The 27380-nt window shown below is 31.7% G+C and overlaps 1 long non-coding RNA gene and 2 other non-coding genes across 3 annotated transcripts; all 3 read right to left on the bottom strand.

Annotated features, from left to right (window-relative positions):
• Positions 1 to 6794: 6794 nt before the first annotated feature.
• LOC111917723 (uncharacterized) lies at positions 6795 to 7624 on the bottom strand. The gene is made up of 2 exons (XR_006190214.1): positions 7512 to 7624; positions 6795 to 7191 (listed from the first exon to the last, which is right to left on the bottom strand). It is a non-coding gene; the product is annotated as an uncharacterized LOC111917723 (long non-coding RNA).
• Positions 7122 to 7210, bottom strand: LOC111917776 (small nucleolar RNA Z159/U59). Its single transcript, XR_002859008.1, has one exon. It is a non-coding gene; the product is annotated as a small nucleolar RNA Z159/U59 (small nucleolar RNA).
• LOC111917775 (small nucleolar RNA Z159/U59) lies at positions 7286 to 7372 on the bottom strand. Its single transcript, XR_002859007.1, has one exon. It is a non-coding gene; the product is annotated as a small nucleolar RNA Z159/U59 (small nucleolar RNA).
• Positions 7625 to 27380: the final 19756 nt, after the last annotated feature.

Genomic DNA, 27380 nt, shown 5'->3' with positions numbered 1-27380 from the left:
GTAAACAACAAATAGTATGTTTTTTTGGGTGGTAGCAAACCGAAGTCCCATTTATGGGTTTGATGAAGAGCAGTAAGTTCATCAATCATAACACCATGCCACAGGGGGTCAAAAGCAGCCTCTTTACGAGACTTAGGTTTAGAAAGACAGTGAGCAACAAATGAAATAAAAGATAGAGAATATAGGGAGTATATCATGGATCTAGAAAAAAAAACCCGTTAACATGAGGACTTTTTAGATTATTTCTTGTCAATTAACAAGTTTTTAAGATTCTTTAATCGAATATATTAGTTTTGAATCAACATGACATAAGTAGATCCAAGTTAAATAGAAAACACACTCTAAAGTAACACAAATAGATTATTACTTTAGAAGAACACTTCCCAATATCAAAGGACATTTTTTAAATATAACAATTTCTAAAGACAGACAAATAAACATAATTGATATAATTGATGTTATTTTCACAAAAAATAATGTTAAAATAACAAAATTTCAAACTCCAAAATCCAAACGACATTCTCAAAATGAGATATTTCGGATTAAGAATTAGTGTAACACAGTTGCATTACTTTTTTTAAAAAACTTATCGAAACAGAAGTTTATTCTATTACAAAGACATAAAAGACATCACTTAGGGGTGTTTAAAATTGTGTTTTAAACCATTTATTGATTTATTTCCTTTTTAATAAGTTTGAAAATAACTTCTTTAATTACCTTTTGGTCACTACTAAGAAGGGACCTAATGATCTTAGGCTCTTAGCCCTTAGGACAAAGCGAGGAAACATTGAAATCAAGTGGCACCGGCGAGAACCTTACCCTTGAACTCCAATATTGAAGAAAAAGACCATGAATTCGGGTGGTTGTCCAAGCCGTTACACCCCACTAATGGCTATATTTCAACTTGTTATTTAATATTTATTAAAAAAAAAATCAACCTTCTCAATTTTTAACAAATAAATTATCGATTTTTCACAATTTTCAAAATTTATAAAACATTATACATGTGCCAAATGGATTCATCATCTTCAATATCGTTAAGTTCTCGTTAAGTTCAAACTTTATCGTTAAGTTCTCGTTAAGTTCAAACTTTATGTATTGGCTTTTATCATCGAGTTCATATGTTACAAGTTGGGGCTAGCCCATCTGATTAACATTAAGGTTCTAATCTAACAACTAACTAGAAGATCATGGATTCGATTTCTTACAGAGGAAAAAATAATTATTTGTCGTTTCAAAAAAAAAAAAAAAAAATCGAGTTTATATGCTATCTCTTTATCAAATACATATACATGCAACTCTCACGTGAAAACCATTGCTTAAATTATGTTCCTTCTTTTTTATGGAACTACAAGTTCAAGCAGATCAATGAATACAAGAAGTTGTGTAAACATAAACCATAAAAGGGCACATGGTCGTCACATTTAATAAGTATTAAAATATGTCCGAAAGAAGTTCACGTGAAAGTCTAGAAAGGTTTTGTACATGTGTTATTCACTTGTATGGAGAAGAATATGTGTGTAAATCCATTGTCAGTGACATACAAATTTGTATGTGGTACATGAATCCAAATATTTTTTAGTCATTGTTTGATTTGGCGATGACATGAATATTGGGATTAAGTGTCACAATCTATGACACGACATGACAAATATACATGATATGAAAAAAATTGAGACAAAATTGATATTTGAATTTGTGTTTGTGTCAAGCGCAAAAAACACGTCGTGTCATGTTCAAGATTCAACACAAATTGATGAGATATTAATTTTTGGTTATCGTATTTTTTTTTAGTTGTCATGTTTTGTAAGATTTTTTTTTTAATTAAATAAACTAAAGGTTTGTTTTTTCTATCATTTTCGTGTTTCTCATATTGGTCGTTTTCATCATATTTTAACCGGGTTGTTTTCGTGTTGTTAAAGCATAACTAGAAATCGTGTTGTGTTTTTTATTATCATATAAAAATTGTCCTATCATAAGATGTTTGCTAAAGTATGACACAATTGTATGATATGACACCCATAATTGGGATGTAGAGTCGGAATTAAGATAATTTCCTCCACCGTAATAAAACATTTGTCATAAGTCACATGACTTCCTATATATAACCAATAAAAAATAAATAAAATGACAATAATAACCTCATGTTTTACCTAATAAATATACACACCAGTATCTTTTGTGTCGCCATGAACCTAAAAAAATGAAAAACCATCGATACAAACCTTGGTTTTCAGATTTACCATTACAAAGATACGTTTCTTATATTTTTCGTCAACATGAGCCAAACAAAAAATGATATAAGAGGGTTCTTATCTATCCATTATGTTCACAATTACTAAACTACATATTTCGTTTTACATAAATGACCATTTATTTTTCAATGTCATTTATGAATGGTGGATTTTCAATGCTACTTATTTTTCTTTGATTTCAAATGTTTTTGACGAGCTTTGATGTAGATTGAATTTTAGTATTGTGTGGGATAATTTGATGAAAATTCTAAAATTTAGTTGAGTCAATATGTTAATATTTGTAGCTTTCCAGCTCTAATGAAATCATGAGACAAAAACACGAACTGATGTTGTTTGAGGGACATAATATATTTTGCGTTGTGTAATGAAATTTATCCAGGAAAATTTATATAGTCATTGCACTTTAAACTTATCTCTTTAATCAATAAATGTTGAACTTAAGCTTTCTTCTTTAAGCATATGTTTTTCTTTTAGGTTTTTAATTTGACAGAAAAAGAAATGAGTTACGAAAAAGAAAAAAAATGAAAAAAGTTGTGGAAATAAAAAAGAGAGAAGAAAAAAAATTGTTAAAAATTGTTGAGTGAGTAAAAGCTATCAAAGCATGAATATCTTGAAAAAATAAAGAAATAAGACAAATTGCTAAAAGTCAAGGGCTTAGTAGTCAAAGTTGCAATTTTTCTTTCTAGATTATTTTTATCATATGTATGTTTGGGAACTTACCAAAAATACAGTGAGGTTGTGAAAATTTTCTGAGAATGTATTTAGAGGGATGTAGAAATGGGTGTTCTTAAAAATAAATGGGGAACGTTTATGAAGATTGTAAGTATTTAGAAAACTAGACACAAATATATGCATTGAGGTGAAACATAATTTAATTTGGGTTATTATATATGATATTGGTGAATAATACTTTGATATAACAATAATATAAAAAATCAATTTTGCTTAGGGCAAGCAAAAGACAAATGTGAGGTATTTTGATATTATTATATATAATCAAGTATTTTATGCAATATTTTAGTATTTTTTAGCTACATTTAATCATTATTTATTATAATTAATACTTAATTTGTTTATATTTTGTTTTTGTAATGACAAAGACATTCTCAAGGAAAATTAAGCTAAATGCAAGTCTGGAGGCTAGTGACTTGAAGAAATCATCAAAATATAAGAAAACGTGCAAAAAGTGTTTGTCATATCATGATAATATATATGTCACGGCATGGTGACGTGTCAAGCATTAGAAAGTTCTTGAATGTTTGCATGGAAAGCTTAGAGGGCACATATAAAAACAAGACGCCACGTCGTAGTGAGCTATTTGTCACAACGTCGTGGCGTATTTTAAGCAATCTTATAAATTCGATTATTAGGTCAGAATTTAAATTGTGCTGCAGAGAGTTGCGATTATTAACAACCAAAAACTTCCTAGAAACCCTAAGAAGGTTAGAGATTGGATTGAATAATTCGAAGAGATCCAATGATGGGAAGTGATAAATCATTCTGTTTGCTTGATTTCTATATATCTAATCTAGTTACTCAATGTTTATCTTTTTTTTTTATTTAGTTATGGGCTAAAAACCCTTTGTTTTTGTTTAGCATAGATGAACTTTGATACTATATGTTGATTTAGATTTATATGGATTTATTTATGTTGGTTTTTACTTGTGTTTGATAGATCAGCTTCCTAACATATTAAAGTTCTGATTTTTATCACTTATCTACAAGTTATGTGTAGGTAGTTGACCATTCCAATTGCATGAACATGATATTTAACTATTTATGATAATTAAATTGTTAGATCTAGAGATTGAACAAATCCTAGGGTTAGGTGATAATAATTACTAACTTTGATTGTGTTAGAGAGCATTAAATATCCATGTAATTTGCTTGATTTATTGTTTTGATCATAGATAAGAAAATCATTAGATCTTGTAATTCATAGTTCGAAAATATTAAAATCAATTTAGTGTTCACTTGTTGCATAATCATTGTAATAGTTGTGCATGTTGTTAAAACACTAGGAATCCGAACAAGATAACTAGTAAAATTAGAATTCAGTAACCAATTAAATAATTCATTACATAAGAAATCAACCAAAGGGTAAAGGTAATTCGACGCTAAACGAGAGTGATCTTTAATCTTGATTTAAAATCGTTTTTGTTTTGTTTGAGTAAATTTGCTAGTTTTATTGTTTAAAATTGATAATTTAAGTTTTTCTGAACTTGTAAAATTGGATAAAATCCCAATTTATAGTATTTTTATTAGCTTAATTAGTAGTGGTACTTTCTCATTAGAATAATTCTCATTCCCTAGTTTTCGACACCCTTTTTTACCTTAACTATATTATTATGTGACTAGGTACACTATCTATTTTATTTTAAACTGGTTGAGATATGACATGACATAAATTTAAAACTATTAGTGCAAATAAACGCATCACACGACTAGGCACATAAGATATCAACATGAAATCATCGAGGGGCCCAAGGATATCGTTTCTCAAGTTAAAGCAGAAAGAACAGATAAACTTTAACTACATAGTTTTTGTCTACTTGTTAAATTATGCATGGACTTACTTGTTCTGACCACCAGCTACGGATAATGTTAGATCATGACCAATGCATAACCAACTCGTATGCAAAAAACTCAATGACTCTCCTTTTTAAGAATAAAATATATTATCATCTTAGAATTTCTCGTGATTAATCCATGAAGTAATCTCTTTGAGTGTGATTTGTTCCAATATTTAAATCTCTATAAAATACTCATGAACGATAGTTGCAATCTCCGTGCTATGTCTAGTCACTATATAAATTCTACTAACACTTTATAACAATATTACTAACTCCCCAAGAGTATGACTAATTGTGGAGTCTAATTAAAGTAATATTCAGGAATTAGGTTCTAAACATGTAAAAGGATAACACGGTGATAAACTTATTGAATGACCGATCTCCATCGCATATTAAGATATATACTTAATAATCACAAATTTAGATTGACATTTTATACTTATTAAGTTCATAAATATAAAACAAACTTATTTTAAGTGGGATCTAGTCATACCATATGCAAATCAAATGCCTCATGATCAAGTATAACCATTAGACTTGTTGACTTGACGAATGGATCGACAAGATTTATATCGATGTAACTCTATTGACTGATGCCTTCACATTTGAGCAACTATTAGATGTGATGGTAGTTGTTGAGTATCATGTGAGCTTGCATGACTTTGTGAATGGATCGACAAGATTTATATCGATGTGACTCTATTGACTGATGTCTTCACATTTGAGCAACTATTAGATGTGATGGTAGTTGCTGCGTATCATGTGAGCTTGCAGCTTGCATGACTTTGTGATCCATACTTGAGGTAAGTTCATCATTTCAATCACAAAAACCTTCAAAATGATCATAAATGATCGAAAGAAATTCATTATTTACATGTGCTTCGAATTTCAATCATTCATTATTTACATTTGTTTTGAATTTCAATCATTCATATAGCTTCCTTTGCATCATTATTTACATTTGTTTTGAATTTCAATCATTCATATAGCTTCCTTTGCAGCCAAACTAGATGCAACTCTAAGTTTATTCTCAAATCCATTATAATGTATTACTTGGTAGTCTCCAATAAATTATTTATAAATTTCAACTACCAACGAAATTGTCTTTGTTAGTTTGAAACTTATGTAACCCTTACAAGTTACAATGAATTCTTTCATACTACAATCATGTCCTTTGTCCTCCTATGACACTAAGGAACATACTCAATATTGATTTGTTAATTCTTGTCAAGTTGATCCTATCTAACCTGTTATGCTCAAGATATTAAAGTCATTGATCCTATCTAACCTGTGTTATGCTCAAGATATTAAAGTCATTGATCCTATCTAACCTGTTATGCTAAGGACATATAAGTCATTGGATCTGGTATATGTCATGGCTCTTTTAGCTCAATACCAGAATTAGGACATTAGCTCAATGTCGAGTCATAATTTATGAACTATTTCGAGTTTTCTCGAGACATCTTGTACTTTAGCTTATCCTAATGAATTAGGATAGATCTATCTGCATAAATTAACACATTCACTATGTGTATTGTTTCTCCCACTAACATTGTAACACACATGGCTCATTTTTGTTTCTTGCATTAGCATATAGAATATCATCATTTCTTGAAATTCAAACATTTTGAAGTTTTAATCGGAACAAAGATACTAATTGCTCCAACTCTCATTAACACACACAAAAGGTCCATGTTCAAAAAACTAATTTACAGACATGTACAAAAAGTAAGTGTCTTTGTTACAAGTTTATACAAGATTAACAAGTGTAAAAGTAAAAGGCACAACAATTGGGTTAATTCTTAGTGTTGCAAACATGGTTGTCTAAGATAACTAATCTTTTCAAACAATGCAAGTGAAAAAACGTAATTTTATTAGAATTTAATCATTTTTTTAGCTGACAAAATGCAATACAGCTATTAACAGGGACTATTTGATACGAAAAAAAGATTCATAAAAACATGAAATAATGTTATTCTCATGGCCAATCCCAAGAGGTAATTGCAGAGACTCCGCTCCTCAAGGCGATAGGATATGACAAGTCCCAAAAGACATTCATCCATGGGATCCTTCACCTCATACAAAGCAAAGGCTCAACCATTCAAAATGTCAAGGGATCAATCTTCGACGATTTATTTCATTTGAGTTTTGCGAAGACGTAAAAACATCGCCCCAATTTTGTTTAAATCGTCGAAAAAAATTTCAATCACAAACATTTGTTGAAAAATAGTATTACTAGCAAATGGAAATAAAACAACAAATCGATTTGAAATTTGGAAAGTGTTGAATAAGAAGATCTTCAGTTCAGGTCTCCAATAATTGTTTCCGCATGGATGTTATCCTCGGAAGAACGAAAGTATTATCTGAATCATCATAAGAGTCGTTCAAAAACGAAAATCGAAAAGATATTTACAAATTGAGGAAAAATAATCAAAATCAAACATGAATTTATTCTGCGTCTCTTCAGTTCAGGTCTCCAAAAACTTTCAGCATGGTTAATCTCAGAAGAACGAAAGTTATTAAATTTGATTCATCATAAGAGACGCAGAAAACTATTACATAAAACAAGAAGAATAGAAGGATTTATGAACAATGATAAAGCGAAACCTGACGACTAACGAGATTTGGTTGAGCATTTCGCAGCTCATTAAGGCGAAAGAGATAAGAACGATGGAGGATATACCTGAATGGAGGAGTGACGACCGCTTTATAGAGCAAAACCCTAAAATTGAAATGCGATTCAGGGGTTTTAGGGGTTTTAGGGTTTTGAAAGGGGATTACAGCCGTGATGGGCTAAGGTTACGCTGATGGACCCAAATATTGATATGTGTATAATTCGATTTTTAATAACTTCATAAAATATATTATTTTTTTATTAATTTTGATTTTTTTTAAGCGGCAAGGTAATTTATTAGGAAAAGCAAACTAATAAGATGTTAGATAATTATTTACAAGCCATATGACGAGATTAACAATATAAATGAATCTAATTTTTGCCTATACTTAATCCAATTAAAAACCAAAACTTGAATCCCATCCATAACTTTTTGCGAAGAACACTTTGAATTCCTAAAAATAATCGTAATTCTTGCTTTGCAAATGTTTCATAATGTGGTAAAGGTGAAAGTAAGTATGAGTTTAACTAAATGCTTATTCACTCCATTTTCTTTAATCAACCTCTTCAGCTAAATCAAACTATTCACTGAGCTACCTCAAACTATATATGCATGCAACTGGGAAAAGCACAACTCCATGAACAAAGCTAACACGAAATCACCCGAGTAAACAAGTAATTAAAAAGCACATGATCAATATTACCTTCTTTCGGATTGCAAAGCGGGCATAAGATAGAATAGACATTCAAACCTCTTAAACTAAAATTTGAGGCAAGAGGAATCCGATTCTTGAAAAATCTCCATGAAAAACATGAAACTTTTAAATGAACTCAAGAGCAATTTGGTTCTTGAAACATCCTAGTAATGTTTAAGAAACTGGAACGAGATCGTGTCTAGACCACGAGCACGCTCTCCACCACAATCCGAAACTGCCTTCTTAATTTCTCCGGGCGAAAACGAATTCTCTAAAAACTCTACACTTTCAGAACCAATACTAGTAAACTGGTTACTTCTATTCGCTAACCGAATATTATTAAACGTTTGAAATTTGGAGGAATTTAAAAATAAAAACTAAAAAATAACGTCGACAGATCTGTCACCCAATCCCCATCAACAGAACCCCTCAAATTAACATATGGCGCCTTCTTTTTTTCATCGTACCATGAAAAAAAAAACAAAATTTTCATCCCCTTCAACCAACCATTTCACCTTAGCTTTTTGAACAACATTTCCAGCAACATGTCTCTCAAAATTAGCAATTTCCCTAAGAATATGTTTCCTTTCATTATGCAAATCACTAGAAAAAACACCATCATCAATAGATAAATAAATATCATGTAACTGGGACTCTAGATGCAATTTATGCACATCACACGCCTCCATAGCCCGAGAATGTCACTCCAATATTTTACTCTTAATAAATTTAAGTTTATTTTTAAATAAAGAAAACTTGCTCCAACTTTGATTAACCACAAACTCAATGACACACCCACGAATCATGTCATCGAAACAATCCAAAAGCAACCAAGAATTATAGAACTTGAAGGGAGAAGGACCACATTCGACCTTATAATCATGAAGCAAAATAGGACAACTGTCAGACCACTTCCTATCCAACACAGTCGCCTGTAACGCTTGGAATCTATCAAAAATCGACCCTGAGACCAAGAACCGATCCAATTTACTAAGTTTGATATTTGATGGATCAACCGTGGTAAATTTCTTCCTAGTAATCGGAACATCCACCACACCTATATCATTATATCATTGATAAAGTCATTAAAATCTCCAGCAGAAACATGCAAATGATAGACCCGAATCTCTCATCTTTTCTTCTAACCATATTGAAGTCACTAAAAATAATATAATTATCCCCCTGCCTTCTTATAAACACAATAATATAGCTCCATAACCATTGTTTCTCCACAATATCTTAAGGCGCATAAACGTTCACCACATAACACTCCATATTAAATGGAATCCACACACCACCAACAATAACAATGTTACTAGAGCATACAATACTATTTTTAATAAAAACATTTGGGTACCATATAGATAAAATACCTCCTGATCTCCCACGAGCATTGCTAAAAGCAAAATCAAAATTACAATTCCCCCGCATAGTCCTAACTCTAAACAAGTCCAACTGAGTCATCCTTGTTTCTTGAAAACCCAAGAAAGAAACCCCATACTGAATACAAATTGACCTCACCTAACTTCTTTTAAGAAAATTTTGGGTGCTACATATAATCAAAGACATGCAATTCATTTATCAACTTGAATAACACCAATACTAACCAATATTTGTCTAATCTTGTCTTTATTACCTTCCATATCATAACCAACTAACCCTCCCATTTCAACATATTGTTTCATTATATCAGCAATATCTTCGACTTGTAATATCTATCTTTTGTGACCAATTATCACTCCAGAACATATAAAATGGTATGAGGCGACTAAGTGAAATAAAGTTTGGAGTTATTTAAATTGGATATTTGATATTTAGATAATGGAGTTGAGAAAGTGATAGATCGATTAAAAAAAGTGTGGATATAAATATTGTTGAACACAGAGTTCTTATGAGAAAGTTATGACCGTTTGAAGTTTAGATGAAAGTATGTTGCTATTTTGAGAAAGTCAACGGAAGTCAAAGTCAGCGGTTAACTTTTGATCCTCACGACATGAAGGTATATTGCCTATGACATGGAAATGAGTGAATCATAATTACACGTGTCAACCGAAAAGTGACATGTGGCGAGATGGAGTCTATTCAATCACCACGACATGGTGATAGATGTGTCACGACGTGAAATGAGGCAAGCCACTGCAACACTTGGCGGAAGAGTGTAATATATGGATAAACTGGGATTCATTTAACTGTTACGACGTGACACTCAAATGGTTACGACGTGACCAATGCATAGTATAAATATATGAGTCTCAAGTCATTTGAGAGTGATTTGGCATGCGGGATCAAAGACCTTGCTCATAAGTCGTTTTTGGGAGATTACTACGGTGAAGTTATGTTGTTTTACAGATGATACGAGGTCGAGTTACGGGATACAGTGAGCTATCTTTTACCTGTTAAATTGTATCTATGATATTTGATTATTATTAAGGTTTGATAGACCCAGGTGTATTACAGGTATTCATGATATGATGTTGTTACGAACCAATTGATAAGATCAATGATTAAATCTTATGATTAAAGAGTTAGTCAAGACTATGTGGGTTATAAACCCTAATATTTAAGAAATTAACTAATGGATTATAGGCTAAGCCTATTATGATTATATTATGAGGTTTGATTAGTTTGGTGACAAGAGGTCTTGAGGGTAGCTAGTAGTGAGTAATGAAAAGTTTTGAGAAAACTTGTTATTTGATGGTTAAGTGCTACCATATGACGAGCTAATAGGCAACGAAGGATTGAAATCGAAACTGGAATAAGTTTGCTGACTAACCAAGTGATTAACACTACTCTAACATCCATTGATATGTTATTTGTGATATATATTACATCGTTTATATGATTAATTATTAATGAGTAACTGAATAATACTGGAAAGATTGATTATTTTGATAGATTAATATGTTGAAAGAATTATTTTGATTGATAAGATAGATTATAACTGAAAAATAGAACACATTAAAAGATAGATCATTTCTGAGTAATTGTTACATTAGATTTGTGATATATGTGATATGTATGATATATGTGATATGTGATATGTGAATTATATAAAGATCTAAATAATTGATTAAAACCGAGGAATTGATTATTACTGTTAGTTATATCATTTTCGAGAAATACATTACAATTCATAGATGGATTACGATTAACAGATTAATCATCATTGATGAATTGGTCACGACCGGATGATAGATTATGACAGAGATGGTGATCCATTAAAAGAGATATGTTATGATAGAGAAAGATATATACATTATGACTTAGAGATAGATCAGTGATGATAATTGAGTCGTCGATTGAGAGACAGATTATTGATTGAGAGATAAAACCTAATTGATAGATTAATTGCGAATAAGATATTTATTTTGAGTGATTGATTGAGAGAGAGAGAGAGAGAAATAGATAGATCATTAATCGAGAGAGTGATCACAATTTAGAGATAGATCATTTACTAGTAATAGATTATTTTTTTAAAGACAGATTATGAATGAGAGATAAATTGTTACTGAGAGACTGGTTATGAGAATACCATTAATTGATATAAATTAACTGCTACATAAATGAGGAATAAGTTATAATGTGATTTATATTATTATGTTATAGTAGTCTTTATTCACTAAGTCGTGAGGCTTATGTTGTTGTGATGATTTATTTTGTATGTATATTATTGTGACACCTGACTCGATCATGTACTAGAAGCCAATACGATTCTATTGATTACTACTTGTATTCCAGAGTGTTAATGTACACCAAAGTTGTTATAAAATTTTAAATGAGAAATGTAAATTTTAGGGTGTACGTGGTATGAAAACATGGCCGTTACATCGACATCTACAATCGGAACACCGTCAACCACCAACCCTGTTACTATAGCAATCGGGTCAGTTGACTCGGGCACTACAATCGAAGGTATTTTACAAGCAACAACAGCCTTGGTGGGATGAACAATATGAGACGAGGCAGAATAAAGAAGACTCCAACCCCCCCCCCCCTAATCAACAATTGGTTTAAACCCACTGGTCGGAAAAAACGACATGTCGATTAACAAACCCTGCTCCTATGTTATTATTCATTAGTTTGATTGATACCACCTGTATTACACTCACCTGTATCTTCAGCTTCATTATCTTCATACCCATTCTCATCATTATCTGATTCACCCAAAAGATTAGGTAGCTCGCGGTCCAAAGTTTCCTCATTACACACAATGTCAGGTTCCCAATTAGATATTTCTTTAACAACCAGTTTGTTACTAATTCCTTGAATAAATACACTGATCTTGTCATGAATCAAACTGGATTTAAGATTTTTGATACAGACCATTTTAACCATGAAAGGGGCTTGAATGTCATCTTCCAAGAAACAAACGTCGCCCCATAAACCCGCCACCTTATTTGCAACAACATCATTCCAAGCACAACAAGGTAAACCCAAAATTTCAGTCCAAATGACCCTCTCCAAAACTTTAGATCCATTCACCACTGGTCAAAAGTTAGCAAAAATAACATGAACAATTGTAGACTTCTTAAATTTCACACACACCACATCCAAATCAAAAGCAACATATACCCAAATACCTAAGATGTATATCATGAAAACCTCCTCTTTTAATAAGAAAAACAATTTAGGTATCATTCTAACACTCCTGACCTGACAGAAAACATACGAATTTAATATCAGGTCATTTGATGGATAAGGTGTCTAAGTCCATAACTATAATTGGTATGTACTTGACCCAAGAGTAGCATGGTCCATTTTGGGTTGCATTCACCAAAACAATATGATAGGATGAACATTTGAGAAAAAGGTTATTTATGATTTATTAATATATTACAAGTATAAAATATTAATATGAAATCATGTTATTCAATTAGTATTGATCAATAATTAATTTAGTGATCAAAAGAGACTAATTAAATTAACGGGGACTGATTATGTAAATCAATGATATATATATGGTTTGAGCTATTGATCCATGATGGGCTATGTTTATGTAAGTTTCCATGAAGAGTTAGCCCACATAAGATATAGATCATAACCCAAAGTGTATGGATTAGAGTTTACCTATGACTCTTGGATTCCTACATTATATATATGACCCCATGGCCTATAATCGGTTACCCTTGTCTTCTTAGAGTTCATAGAACCGATTTTGAGTGCATAGTAATCTCTCTCAATTTCTCCAAATCCATGAATTCGACTAATATAGTTCAATACATATCGATTGAAGGCAAATGGGAAACAAGCTGCGCCGCTAGCCCTAAATTGTTGGTGGTGTTTTGTGAACCATTTGAGGCATCACACTTGGGGTGCTAAGTTCTTAAAGGCCAAACACATCAAGCTACAACAAGAGGTAATTCTATAACTAGTTTTATGATTCACATGTCATGTTGTATGCTATATTAGGTTTCATGCTTTGGAAAAAATTGTTTGCATGTATAACTAGAGAAAACTTAGATCCAAAGCATCTAGGGTTGCATGTGCACCATAGGAGTGTTATAGTGGTCAAAACCCTTCAGTGGTATCAGAGCCTGGGGTAGTTATATGTTATATTGTTGCTTATTGATTGTTCAAAGTTGAAGCAAACTGAAAAAGGCTTTCTGACAGGTGGAACTCGCCAAGTCCATTGATGAACTTGACGAGTCCAAAACCTGTCTCGACGAGTTGCACTGGCAGATGACAAATTTTCCGGTTTTTTGGCCTATATTGGATTACGATCACTACCGCAAACTGTTTTGTATCATAAAATTTGTTTTTATGATTTGGTGGTGATTTTACTCATCCAATCAAAAGATAATTGACAAAATTTTAAGATAATTGTTGGTTTACATAATAAACAAAATTTCTTGTAAATTGTTGATTTGATATTATCTAGCTTTATGAGTTTAGTTAGATCAATCCTATATTATATGATAATTTAATTTGTTAAAATTGATCTAAATGTTTTTAATGACTTCCATAACATGTCCTCAAGTTATGGAACATGAAAAGTCTCTTCCATTAAAATGACATTAAACTCATAAGTTATGGAAATGAAGAGTTTTCAAGAGTTTCAAAACTTGCCCTCAAGGAATTTGTAAAGTCTCACTTTTGAAACATTTAATTCCAAATCTTAGAATTTTAAAAGTTTAAAATTCAACTATTATACTATTATAATATTATAAATTTAATAATTATATATATATATATATATATATATATATATATATATATATATATGTATAAGACAAGTAAGTCTTACCGTTAGTGGGCCTCATTCACAAAGTTGGTCTATAAGAGGGGTATAAGGTTACTGCCTATAAAATGGTGGTTTGATGGGTGTCCACTCTCACCCACCGCTTCCTTGATTGGTGGAGGTTCGTTAGCCGAACGGGTAGGATAAGACATTAATTCTCGTTAAAAGTATAATGATCATTATAAAGTAACTAAATTTTTTATTAAATTCTCAATCTTAGTTACTTTAGGAAAAATGTGAAAATGATGTTATTCCATGAAATTGCACTTTACACTTTGCCAAGTCGTTAATGGAGCGTGTGTGGTTAACCGACACATTACCTTAGACTAGTAAGGGTGGCAAAGGTTAGCTTGATGTTTGTCATAGATCAATGGAGCGTGCATGGTTAATCGGCACATTGATTAGGTGATAAATGATATCGGGTGTACCAAGCACGTTTGCATGGTTATTCAGACCTTGTTTGTGATCCTCGGTATCCCAGTCATAAACTTGAAGGACATAATCGAGATTTATACATGCCATTAAAAAGTTCAATGAATATCAAAAGAATCTAGGAATTTCAATACAGTTAAAACTTAATTATCAATTTCGTTTTTCATGGTGAAAATTGGTAAATCGTCATTTACCTACCTTCAAATATTTTGCAATTGGATTACGGCATCCCTCTTCCGAATTGTAAAGTATTGTGTTGGGTCTCAGCCTTAATATTTCATTTGGGTGTTATGTTAAGGATTATTATCTAATCTAAATTTGTCATTCTTTCTTTTCAGATGTCTTCCAACACCGCTTCTGGCTCAAACCCTTATGGATCTTTCTCTCGCATGAACTTGTGTGGGAGAGCCATCGTTGATGGTTCGAACTTCAATGACTGGATTCAGAATATTAGGATGGTCACTCGCTACGAGGAAAAGGAATATGTCCTCGACAAAGAGCTTAAAGAAATTGATGAGTCCACTGCTACTCCTGAGGAGATCGCTGAATATATAAGACTCATGAGAAGGATGCCATGAAGGTGTCTTGTATCATGTTGGTCATTATGTTGGTTGAACTCTAAAAGTCCTATGAGGACTACTATCCTTTCGAGATGCACTAAGACTTGATGGAAAGATACCATCAAAGTGCTCGTTTGGAAAGGTATGGAATTATTGCCTCCATGATAACACCAATGATGAAGGATGGAGAGTCCATCACGACCCACTTGTAGAAAATGCAAAAGTTTGTGGACCGCTTACTGAAATTGAATGTAAATTTCGATGAAGAGTTGGCCATAGATATCATTCTACACTCTTTACCTCCCTATTATGATCAGTTCCATATGACCTATCATACGAACAAGGAGGAGGTCACTCTCAGCAAGCTTCAAGGCCTTTTGAGGACTGTTGAAAGTAGTCTCAAAGGTAAATATGTTGTTACTACTCCTGCTACTAGTGCCCCTGTCTTGGCAATTGGACATAGGATAGGGAAGAAGAGGAAGGCTCCTTCTAGGAGCCGCAAAGGAAAGTCTCATGATGGATCCTATTCTAGTGGGACCAAAGTTGGGTTTGCTAATCCCTCTACCAATCCGAAAGAAGTAGAGTGTTTCTATTGTCATGATAAAGGGCACTGGAAGCGAAGCTGCCCCAAATACTTGCAGGATGTAAAGGATGGGAAGGTTAAGCCCACCCATGCAGGTATTTATATTATTCTATCTAATAAATCATCACATTCTTATTCTTGGTTCCTTGATACAGGTTGTGGTTTCCATATTTGTTCTGATTTGCAGGGACTAAAAAGAATTAAGGATGTGGAGCACGGGAAAATGAACTTGATCATGGGAAATAGGAAAATGTCGCATGTCACCAAGATTGAAGTTTATTCTTTATTGCTTAGTAGTGGGTTAGAATTAGATTTGAATAATTGTTGCTACTCGTCCGATATGGCAAGAAATATTATTTCCTTTCATGGTCTGTACAAACAAGGTTTTAGATTTTCATTTGATAATGAAATTGTTTCTATTAATGCTTTTTACAATGGTGTATTTTATTTTAAAGCATTGCCTTGTAATGGTGTATATGAAGCTGTGATGGTTGTAGACAAGTTAGGAAATAATATGTTGCACATTGATTCTTCCAACAGTTTGGATAAAGCATCCTCGTGGCATTGTCGTCTTGGACATGTCAACAGGAAATGCATAGGCCAACTCCAAAAGGCTGGAGTCTTGGTTTCATTCGACTTAAAGTCAGATGACACTTGCGAATCTTGTTTTCTTAGAAAGATGACCAAGTCACCCTTCACTGGTACTTGAGAAAGGGGCGAGGGTTTGATGGATCTCATACACACCGATGTGTGTGGACCCTTCAGAACCGCCGCAAGGGATGTTAACCGCTTCTATGTAACTTTTACTGATGATTACAACAAATATGGCTATATCTACTTAATCAAGAATAAGTCAGAAACCTTTGAAAAGTTCAAAGATTTTAAACAAAGAAGTGGAGAATCAGCTGGGCAGGAAGATAAAGATGCTCCGATCCGATCGAGGTGGTGAGTATCTTAGTATCGAGTTCCTAAATTATCTTAAGGAATATGAAATTATTTCGTAATTGACGCCACCCAGGACACCACAACTTAATGGTGTGGCTGAGAGATGCAATCGAACCTTGTTGGACATGGTTCGTTCCATGATGAGTTAAACTTCGTTACCTATCTCATTATGGGGGTATGCCTTAGAGATTGCCGCCCATATCCTCAATCTAGTCCCTACTAACAAGGTTGCCAAAACATCTCATAAGATGTGGACAGGGAAGGTTCCCTCGTTAGCACACATCAAGGTTTGGGGTTGCGAGGTTCTCGTGAGGCGTGAGACTCGCGACAAGCTCGAACCTCAAAGTGAGTGTTGTATTTGCATCGGCTACCCATAGAAGTTTTTTAGATATCTCTTCTACAGACCGAGTGACAATGTTGTCTTCGTTGCGAAGAGAGGAGTCTTTCGCGATAGAGAACTCATATGCCAAGAGGACAGTAGGAGGCAAATTGAACTTGAAGAGCTTCAAGAGTTAAATGATGAAGGATCCTCAAACACTAGCAATCAACATGAGGAGGAAACTCATGTTGAACCAATTGACGAGTTCGTACCTCCGAGGCGTTCCAGTAGAGTTAGTGTTCCACCTATGTTATATGGTTTCCATATAACATCTAAGGGTGATACATTTACCAGTGATAACACACTAGTAAATTTGGATGAACCTAACAACTACAAGGAAGCCATGGCAGGCCCCAAGTCTGCAAAGTGGAAAGAGGCTATGGACAGCGAGATTCAGTCTATGTATGGCAATCAAGTTTGAAACTTGGTTGACAATGTACCGGGTCGTAAGACCGTCTGGTGCAAGTGGATCTTCATGAAGAAGACCGAAATGGATGGGAAAGTACACATGTATAAGGCGTGACTGGTTTCGAAGGGCTTTACTCAAACTCATGGAGTTGACTATGATGAAACCTTATCACCAACAGCGAAGAATAAATCTATAAGGGTTATGCTAGCCATAGCTGCATTTCATAACTATGAAATATGACAAATGGATGTCAAAATCGCTTTCCTTAATGGAAAGTTGGCTGAAGATGTTTACATGAGTCAGCTAGAGAGTTTTGTCAATGCAAAGTACCTTAATAGAGTGTGTAAGCTTGAGAAATCCATTTATGGATTGAAACAAGCATCTCGCAGATGGAATCTTTGTTTCAATGAGAAAGTCAAAGAGTTTGGATTTTCGAGAATCGAGGATGAGTCTTGTATGTATGTCAAAGCTAGTAGGAGTATAGTTAGCTTTTTTGGTGTTGCATGTGGATGACATACTTCTCATAGGAAATGGCATCCCAACCTTGCAGGAGGTTAAGTCATGGCTTGGGAAGTGTTTTGCTATAAGGGACCTTGGGGAAGTTGCCTATATCCTAAGGATAAGGAAATAGGAGTAAAAGACTAATTGAATTTAGTCAAAGTACCTACTTAGACAAGGTGTTGAAATGGTTCAACATGGAAGATTCCAAGAAAGGTGACTTACCTATCCAAAGATATACCAAACTGAGTAAGACTCAGAGTCCGAGTACAGAGGTCGAGATAGCAGAGATGAGTCGAGTACCATATGCTTCCACGGTTGGCTCGATCATGTATGCTATGACTTGTACTCTCCCTGATGTGACCTTTGCTTTGAGCATGGTCAGCAGCTATCAAGGGAATCCTGGTAAAGCTCACTGTACTGCGGTAAAGAACATTCTTAAGTACTTGCGGAGGACTAAGGACTAGGTCCTTACCCTCGGTGGGAGTGATGACTTGAGAGTGAAAGGGTATAGTGACACCAACTTTCAGACCGACAAAGATAATTTCTGTTCTTAGTCAGGCTGGGTATTTAGCCTGAATAGAGGAGAAATAACTTGGAAAAGTTCCAAACAGGAGACTGTAGCTGATTCAACATGTGAATCAGAATACATAGCAGCAAGTGAAGCGGCGAAGGAGGCGATATGGCTGAAGAACTTTATCGGAGACCTTAGAGTTGTACCAACTATAAAGGAGCCTATGGAGATTTTTTGTGATAGCGAGAGTGCGATCGCCTTAGCCAAGGAACCAAGGGATCATGGTAGATCCAGGCCCATCGAAAAAAAATATCACTTCATAAGACACCGGATAGAAGAAGGACTCCTCATAGCAAATAGGGTATCGTCAGAGGAGAACCCAACATATCCCCTTACTAAGGGACCAAGATTTGGCCCCTGACAATTGTATGAAAGCTAGGATATGTCACCTGACAGTTGTATAAAAGACTAGGATCTAGCCCCTGGCACCTCTGTGTAAGACCGGGGTTCGGCAATCAGAACTGCAAGGAAAAACCATAAGGGTAACCCATGACACTTGTATGTTTTGGTATGTGGTATTTTGGGGAACTCACTAAGCTTTGTGCTTACGGTTTTATATTTATGGTTTCAGGTACTTTCGGTTTGAAAGGGAAGGGCCTGACGTGCCTACACAACATCCCCCGAAGTTTTTCGCATTGGCAATTAATGATATTACTATGATGTTTAAATAATATAATCAATTTTATCGGTTTTGGAACAACTCGTTTGTATGATTTATTGTTTTAAAAAATGAAAAAATTTATCTTGGATTTTCGGGACTTTACATCTTACAAGAATGTCATATTTGCACTTCTATTCCTCCATGTTAGTTCAAGAATGTATTTATAATAATTATACAAATATGTATATTATGTAAAAAATGTGTATGTTTTTAAATACCTAAAATTAAAATGACATTCTTTCAATAATGCATTATGTAAAAAATATGTAATTTTGCGCTTTTAAAAAAAATCATAGAATAAAACTAAAATTAATATAACATTCATGAATATTCTTGAACCAATCTAGAGGAATAGACAGTGCAAATATGACATTTTAGTAAGAATTGCAATAGTAGCACAATAACACAATAATTGTATGTGCAATAGTAGCATAATAACATAATAATTGTATGTAACATATGATCCTAAGTCTCTCTCTCTCTCTCTCTCTCTCTATATATATATATATATATATATATATATATATATATATATATACTAGTTTATAACCCGTGAAAATCACGGTTATAAAATTTATTAAACTTTCATATTAAAAAATCAAAATTTTTAATCAATTAGTTTAAATAAATTATTACTTAAGAGATATTATTTTTAGTTATATAAAATTATAGTCATTGACTTAAAAAAATACGTGAAATTATATCATCTTATAACATGTATTAATTTTATTTTATTTTTTAATCTAATATTATTAATTTAATATAATTAAAGTGAAAAAAATTCTAATTTTGAAATTTAAAAATTAATGTAATTAGGGTGAGAAATTTAAATTTTGAAATTTGAAATGGATAATTAATATGTTGACAAATGGCATGATATGGGACATATAATATCAATGAGGAGTTCTAATATAATAACACTTGTCAAAAAGAGAATAAACTTATATATATATATATATATATATATATATATATATATATATATACTTATAAAGCTAGCATTTTTTCTTGAATCTCATGCATTTGAAGCCCCCATTCTTTTTTCTTTTCACCACATTCATTTGAAACTCCCATGACTTTTCAATTTCTTTATAATAATAATTATAATTTGGTAATTAGGTTAAATAAATATCAAATCTAAAGTGTATTCACATATAAACTAAATTTCAATATTAAAATAATATCTTTAATTCTACTTATAAAATTATGTTTTTTAACTTTTAACATATTATACTTAAATTATTACTTTTAATATATTGTTGAATGTAAACCATTATCATTTTAAAGGTATAATTTTTGAACAATTTGTATAAAACACTTAAATTATTAATTAAAATATAACATTATAGGCTCAACTTAAATATAAATTTTATTTAACTTAAACAACCCAAAGATTATTTTATAAATAATTAAAAGTGATAAATTGTAGTGTCTTTCTAATAAAAATTGTAAGTTGGTTAATAAGGTTAAATAAATATCAAACCTAAAGTGTAATCATAAATATACTAAATTTCAATTTTAAAATAATATCTTTACTTCTATTTATAAAGTTATGTCTTTAAATTTGAACATATTATACTTAATTTATTAGATTTAAAATGTTGTTGCATGTAAACCATTATTAGTTTAAAGCTATAATTTTTGAACAGTCTGGACAAAAACGTTAAATTGTTAATTTAAATATAACATTACAGTGTCAAATTAAATATAAATTTCAGTTCCACTAAAAAAACCAAATAATATTTTGTAAATAGTTAAAAGTGATAAATTATAGTGATAAATGCAAAAACTAAATTGTAATATCAGTTTAACTAAAATATTTCCTAAATATATTTATATAATCGTTAAAAAATTTCAAATAAGTAGCTTAAAATAACTTATAATAATAATAGTTAAAAATAACTCTATATAAATGATTATATTGTTACCTTTAAAATCAAAAAATAATGTTTGATGTTTTAAATAATTATAATGATAGAAATTAAAACATTAAGCAAATATATTTTAAAAAATCAGTTAAAATAACCACTATAAATAATATTAAACCATATATAATATTTAATTTTATTGATGTGTAACTCGCGAGTAGAAGTCATTCAAACGATTGAGATTACGACGTTATAATAGATTTATATATTATCATATAATTTAAAATAGTCAATATATTATATCAAATTAATATACGAATTATTATATCAAATTTAACAACAACGTTAGTGTTATATTTTAAAAAATATATATTTGTAAAGACTTCAACTATATAGGTGTTTCTACGCATTACAATGTCAACTCAAATATAAATTTTAGTTCCATTTAAAAAAACTAAAGAATATTTTATAAATAGTTAAAATTGATAAATTGTAGTGATCAAAGCAAAAACTAAATTGTAATTTCAATTTAACTAAAATATTTTTTAAATATATTTTTATAATCGTTAAAAGTTTCCAAATAAGTAGCTTAAAATAACTTACAATAAAAATAGTTAAAAACAACTCTATATAAATGATTATATTGTTAGCTTTAAAATAAAAAACAATGTTTGATGTTTTAAATAATTATAATGATAGAAATTAAAACATTAAGTAAATAAAGTTTAAAAAATTAATTAACAATAAAAACAACTATAAATAACATCAAATCATATACTATATTTAATTTTATTCATGTGTAACTCGCGGGTAGAAGTCATTCAAACGATTGAGATTAAGAAGTTATAATAAATGTATATATTATCATATAATTCAAAATAATCAATATATTATATCAATTTAGTATATACAAATTATTATATCAAATTTAACAACAACGTTATTGTATATTTAAAAAATCATATATTCGTAAAGACTTCAACTATATAGGTGTTTCTGCGCAACGCGCGGGCATTCGCCTAGTATATATATATGGCAAAAGTTCAACGAGGAACCATTTTAAACCATAAAACCAATGAACCATTATTTTTTTTTTAAAGATTTAGATCTTATTATTTATCGAAAAAAAAATCTAAAAATATAGAAATTCAAAATTAATAACTTTTTATCTTCTTTCCATTGATATCAAATTTGATATTATCATTATTATTTTTATCTGTTCAGATTCACATTGTAAAACTACACTATAAATCATTAATTTTGTATAAATTACTGTGTGAATCTACACAAATTCACAATGTGAATTTGCACATATTCACAATTTGAATCTGAACAAATCAAATTTTATTTATTTTTATTATTTTTTAGTAAATTTGATATCAATGGATGAAAGACAAAAAGTTATGAATATCTATATTTTTAGTTATTTTTTTATGAAAATTTTGCTCTAAAGGTTAAGAAAAAATTGGTTCTTTGGTTATAAGTTTTAAAATGGTTCATTGTTTAACCTAACAATATATATATATATATATATATATATATATATATATATATATATATATATATATATATAAACATCATAAATGCTCCTTGTGGTTAACCAAAATCTAAAGTTTAGTCCCCGTGGTTTAAAAACCTCATAGATGGTCCCTGTGTTTTCAAAACTTTTGACGATTGGTTCTTATTGCTAACTCCGTTAACTTTTGTCCATTAATTGAGGGATATTTTCGTTATTTCACACCACATGGACCATTTATGATCTTTTCAGTTATTTTTTTAAAAATAAGAAAAAACTAAATATAATTAAAAAATAGTTTAATACTTATTTAATAGTTTTTATAATTAAAAAATAAAAAAAAGTCTCTCTCTCTCTCTAAACTCCACCCCTTCCACCTTCTTCATTTACGACCAGGAACTCCCTACCAGAGGTGGAGCTGTTCTTCCGGCCACCAAGACATTCGCGGTTACTTACTGCCACCGCCTGACACCGCCTATTCTGACAATTCTCACAGTCGCACTCCACCATCATCCATCGTTGTTGTTGTTCCCCTTCCTTCTCGTCAATCCGAGTCGGACTCCAAAAATTGAGGTAGCAAAGCCGTCGGAGGCAGCTCGCCACTCGACTACACCGATTGCTTTCCCTTTTTACTCTCGTTATGTACTGTTGGACGGGAATCCAATTCCCTTTTCTATTCAGACAATCTGAAACCCAACGAACATGAATGCAAATCCATTTTCTATTAAAATCGCTTCAAAAATCCCTAAATCGCATTCATATCTTTTGATTTTTGAGTTCTTTGTTGTTTTTAGAAATCTGCAGCTTCTTATTATTCAGGTTATTGATCTACTGTACAACCAACTTTCTCAATCGGAAATAGGTGTAGGTGGTGGTGGATGATTGTGTCGTGGCGGAGAGATGCAACGCCTGTGAAAAAATGTAGGGGTTGTGAAGAAAGTGGGTGATTCCTAAAACAACGGTAACACCTCCTCCTCTCTATTCCATCGTCGGCAACAACTTTAACAAGAAATCTTCCTCCATCTAATATCTATTACTTCTGGATCTACACGGTGAACTTGTCAGAGAAGCATTGCTCTTCTGGAAAAGCGACTCCCAATTTCTGACTCTCCTATCCCAGCCGATTCCGGAGAAGCATTCAATTTGCTTCCATTTAAAGGAGACCCGAGACGATTTTTGGGGCGGTATTACAAATCAAACTTGGAACCATTACCATTTAATTGGTAAGATAATACCGTGATATTTAAAGCTTGGAACCATCACCATACTATATTTACTCAATTGGGGCGGTATTACAAATCAAACACGTTGGCCACAAAACATATCGGTTGCCAATATTATTGGTTCAATCGATAACATGTTGGTTTTATGTGATACATATTTGTTAGCCTAATACTCTTTGTAAGGATTGGTCTATTGGTTTTCAAAGCCCTGTTCAAAAAGTAAAAATGGACCCTTGTTTTCTTATATATAAACAAAGTTTATTAACACTACGAGAAATTGATAATTGTTATTAAGGCAATCAAAAGAAAATTAAATCATAATACAATAAATTATTTTAGGTAGAAATTGTCAAAACAAAAATGTAGGTGTAATATAAATAACGGTCTCAATTAATAATTGCTTAAATGATTAAATTTGTAATGGGTCGACCTCAATAAAGATGGGCGAACATTGCACCATGAACTCAGCATGCCGAATTTGGAAATAAAGGTGTAGCTATATGGGTGCAAATGTGGGCCTTAGTCCACCCCACACAAATTTGAAATGTATATATATATATATATATATATATATATATATATATATATATATATATATATATATATATATATATATATATATATATATATATCTTTTGAATAGAAAAGACTATGCGTATGAATTGTGACATGATCCACTCTATTCAAAAACTTAAATTTATAATGAATGAAATAATTTTAGTTGTTGAGGTATATTGATTAAAGAATTGAGACAACAATTTTTTGAATAGATCAAATTTCATTTCAATCTTCATAACAAATTATTCGTTCATTAGGTTTGTATATTAATATTTTGTTTATTATCTTAATTAATCAATTATTTCCAACTTAAACGAATAATTTAGTTTAAGATTATACATTGTTATATTTTTTTACCTTATAAAGTATTTTGCTACTTGTTCATATTTTGTAATTTATTTGATATACCCAAAAACAAAATCTTGGCTACCTCACTTTTTGGAATTCTGTGACTAATTGTCTGACTTTTCTTCTCTTTACTTCTTCTCACCCTTTATTCTTCCCTACTCCACAACCCACCACATAGTAGGGATGAGCGTGGGATAGAACCGATATTGACCGTTATCGTTTCTGATTTCCCAAAAATTAAATTTGATTGAAAGTCAATCCCGAGTACCGACCTGAATTAACATTACCAGGAATGATACTGGTTTTCGGTATTAGTACCAACATCGACGATATCAAATCCTGAATTTCGTGATTTTGGAGTACCGAGTACCATCCCATATTTTTAAATTCGGTACGGTCTTGTACTGGTTCCGATACATGATCGAGATTTGGTGCAACCCACCCCTCTCTTTTTCTCCATTTCTTCCTTACTGGAGCTGAGGTGGAGCTCGGTAAGTTCAACACCACTCCCCTCAGCCGTAAGAGGTTGATCTACTAGATGTTTTTGTACATATTTATGTAAAATAATATATATATATATATATATATATATATATATATATATATATATATATATATATATATATATATATATATATTAATGTATTTACAAGTTAATCTGGCTAAAACTCTAACTCTATTTTTTTGGAGCTTTGTACGGCCACACACCCGAAACCCCCTCAGAATCGGGCATGCTTCGTGTAGCTAGGCTTGGCAATCGTGTTGTGTTCGGGTTGGCGTGTCGCGGGTTGACGGGTTGACGTGTCAAAATGTGTCAACCCAAACACAACCCATTTAAATATACAGGTCACGAGTTGGTGGGTCACGGGTTGACGGGTTTGAAACATAAACCCATATATGACCCACCAACCCATTTATTTAAACGGGTTCACAAGTTGGTGGGTTCGTGGGTCAGATTTGGGTTCATGGGTCCGAATTTTACATATTTAAGTGTTAAACATCCAAATGAAAATTAAAAACATTCATAGAAACATGTTACAAACTTAGCCTAATAGCTTACGACTTATAACATTAGACCATTCACCACGAGTCATAATGTCAAAACAGTTAAATGGTCTATGAATAAATGGTATATTTTTGTAATACTTATTAAATATTAATACTTGATACATAAATACATTTAAAAATAAAATAATTTTTTTTATTAAGAATATAAACGGGTTGGCGGGTCAACCCGTTTATTTTTTGAGAAACCCATATATAACCCGTTTAATAAACGGGTTGGCGGGTCAACCCGTTTATTTTTTGAGAAACCCATATATGACCCGTTTAATAAACGGGTTGGCGGGTTGAAAAACTCAACCCAAACCCATTTATTTCGTGTCGTGTCGCGGATCGTGTCGAGAATTGTCAGCCCTACGTGTAGCTTTAGTGTATAATTATACCGTTGCCCGCTTACATCACAATCATAAAAAGGAAAAGGTGTTTATTTGTTTATAATATTACTTAAACATAACACAGTAAATACAACAGGAATTAACACTAAAGGATCCGGATAACCACAATCTTAATGGTTATCAGGGATGACATTATCTGAAAGACCATATTTTATGTTTAGTATTTTTAACAAGACATTTTTCATATTTATCTAAGAACACCCAGAAGAACAGCTTTTGGAAAGGTTTTCGGGTCAAATGAGTTTTGTCAACATAAGATTGATCAAGTTTTTTTAAAAAAAAAAACTATTATAAAAACTTTTATATTTCAAATGTAACTTTGCAAGTTTCATGCATAAAACTTTTTATTTTATCCTTTTACTTTATAAATTACAAATAAAAAGCTTCGCTAGGACCACTGCGAAGACTTGTGAAAAACTTTAATATTGTTAAAAAAAATGTTAAGATTTTTGGTTGTATATATTACTAATTGACTATTGACTCTAATATGATTGTAATATGACACCAAAAAGTTTTTCGAAAAAGCTTTCTTATTATAGATGATTTCACCTCATATTATTGGATTAGTTCTTTTTTACTAGGAACCATTTTTAGTTGGACTTCAATCATTTTTTTAACACCGTCAATGTCATGAGCTAACAGGCATTAAAACTACGTTTTTAAACCATATTCTCAACAAAACAAACATCTGAACTAAAACCATAACCTTTAGTCCTTTACAGTATCACGAAAAGAAAATTATGATTTACTCAAAAAAATAATTATTGTTTTCTTTTACTAGTATCTAAATTCAGATGTGAAAAGTTGATTAAAATTAAGACTTTTGAGATAATTTTTAATCCAACTATCAACGATGTCTAAATTCTAATATACTCACTTCAAAAATTGACGTTCAAATACCTATCAGATCTCAAAACCCTTAAACCACATACAAATATAGATTAACACAAATCTCCCACCCTATTATTAATAAACAATTCAACCCCAATCCCCA

Source organism: Lactuca sativa, chromosome 4 (genome assembly GCF_002870075.4).
Source record: "Lactuca sativa cultivar Salinas chromosome 4, Lsat_Salinas_v11, whole genome shotgun sequence".
Lineage (NCBI taxonomy): Eukaryota > Viridiplantae > Streptophyta > Magnoliopsida > Asterales > Asteraceae > Lactuca > Lactuca sativa.
Note: the sequence above shows the minus strand (reverse complement) of the source record. Positions and strands in the feature narration are given on the sequence as shown.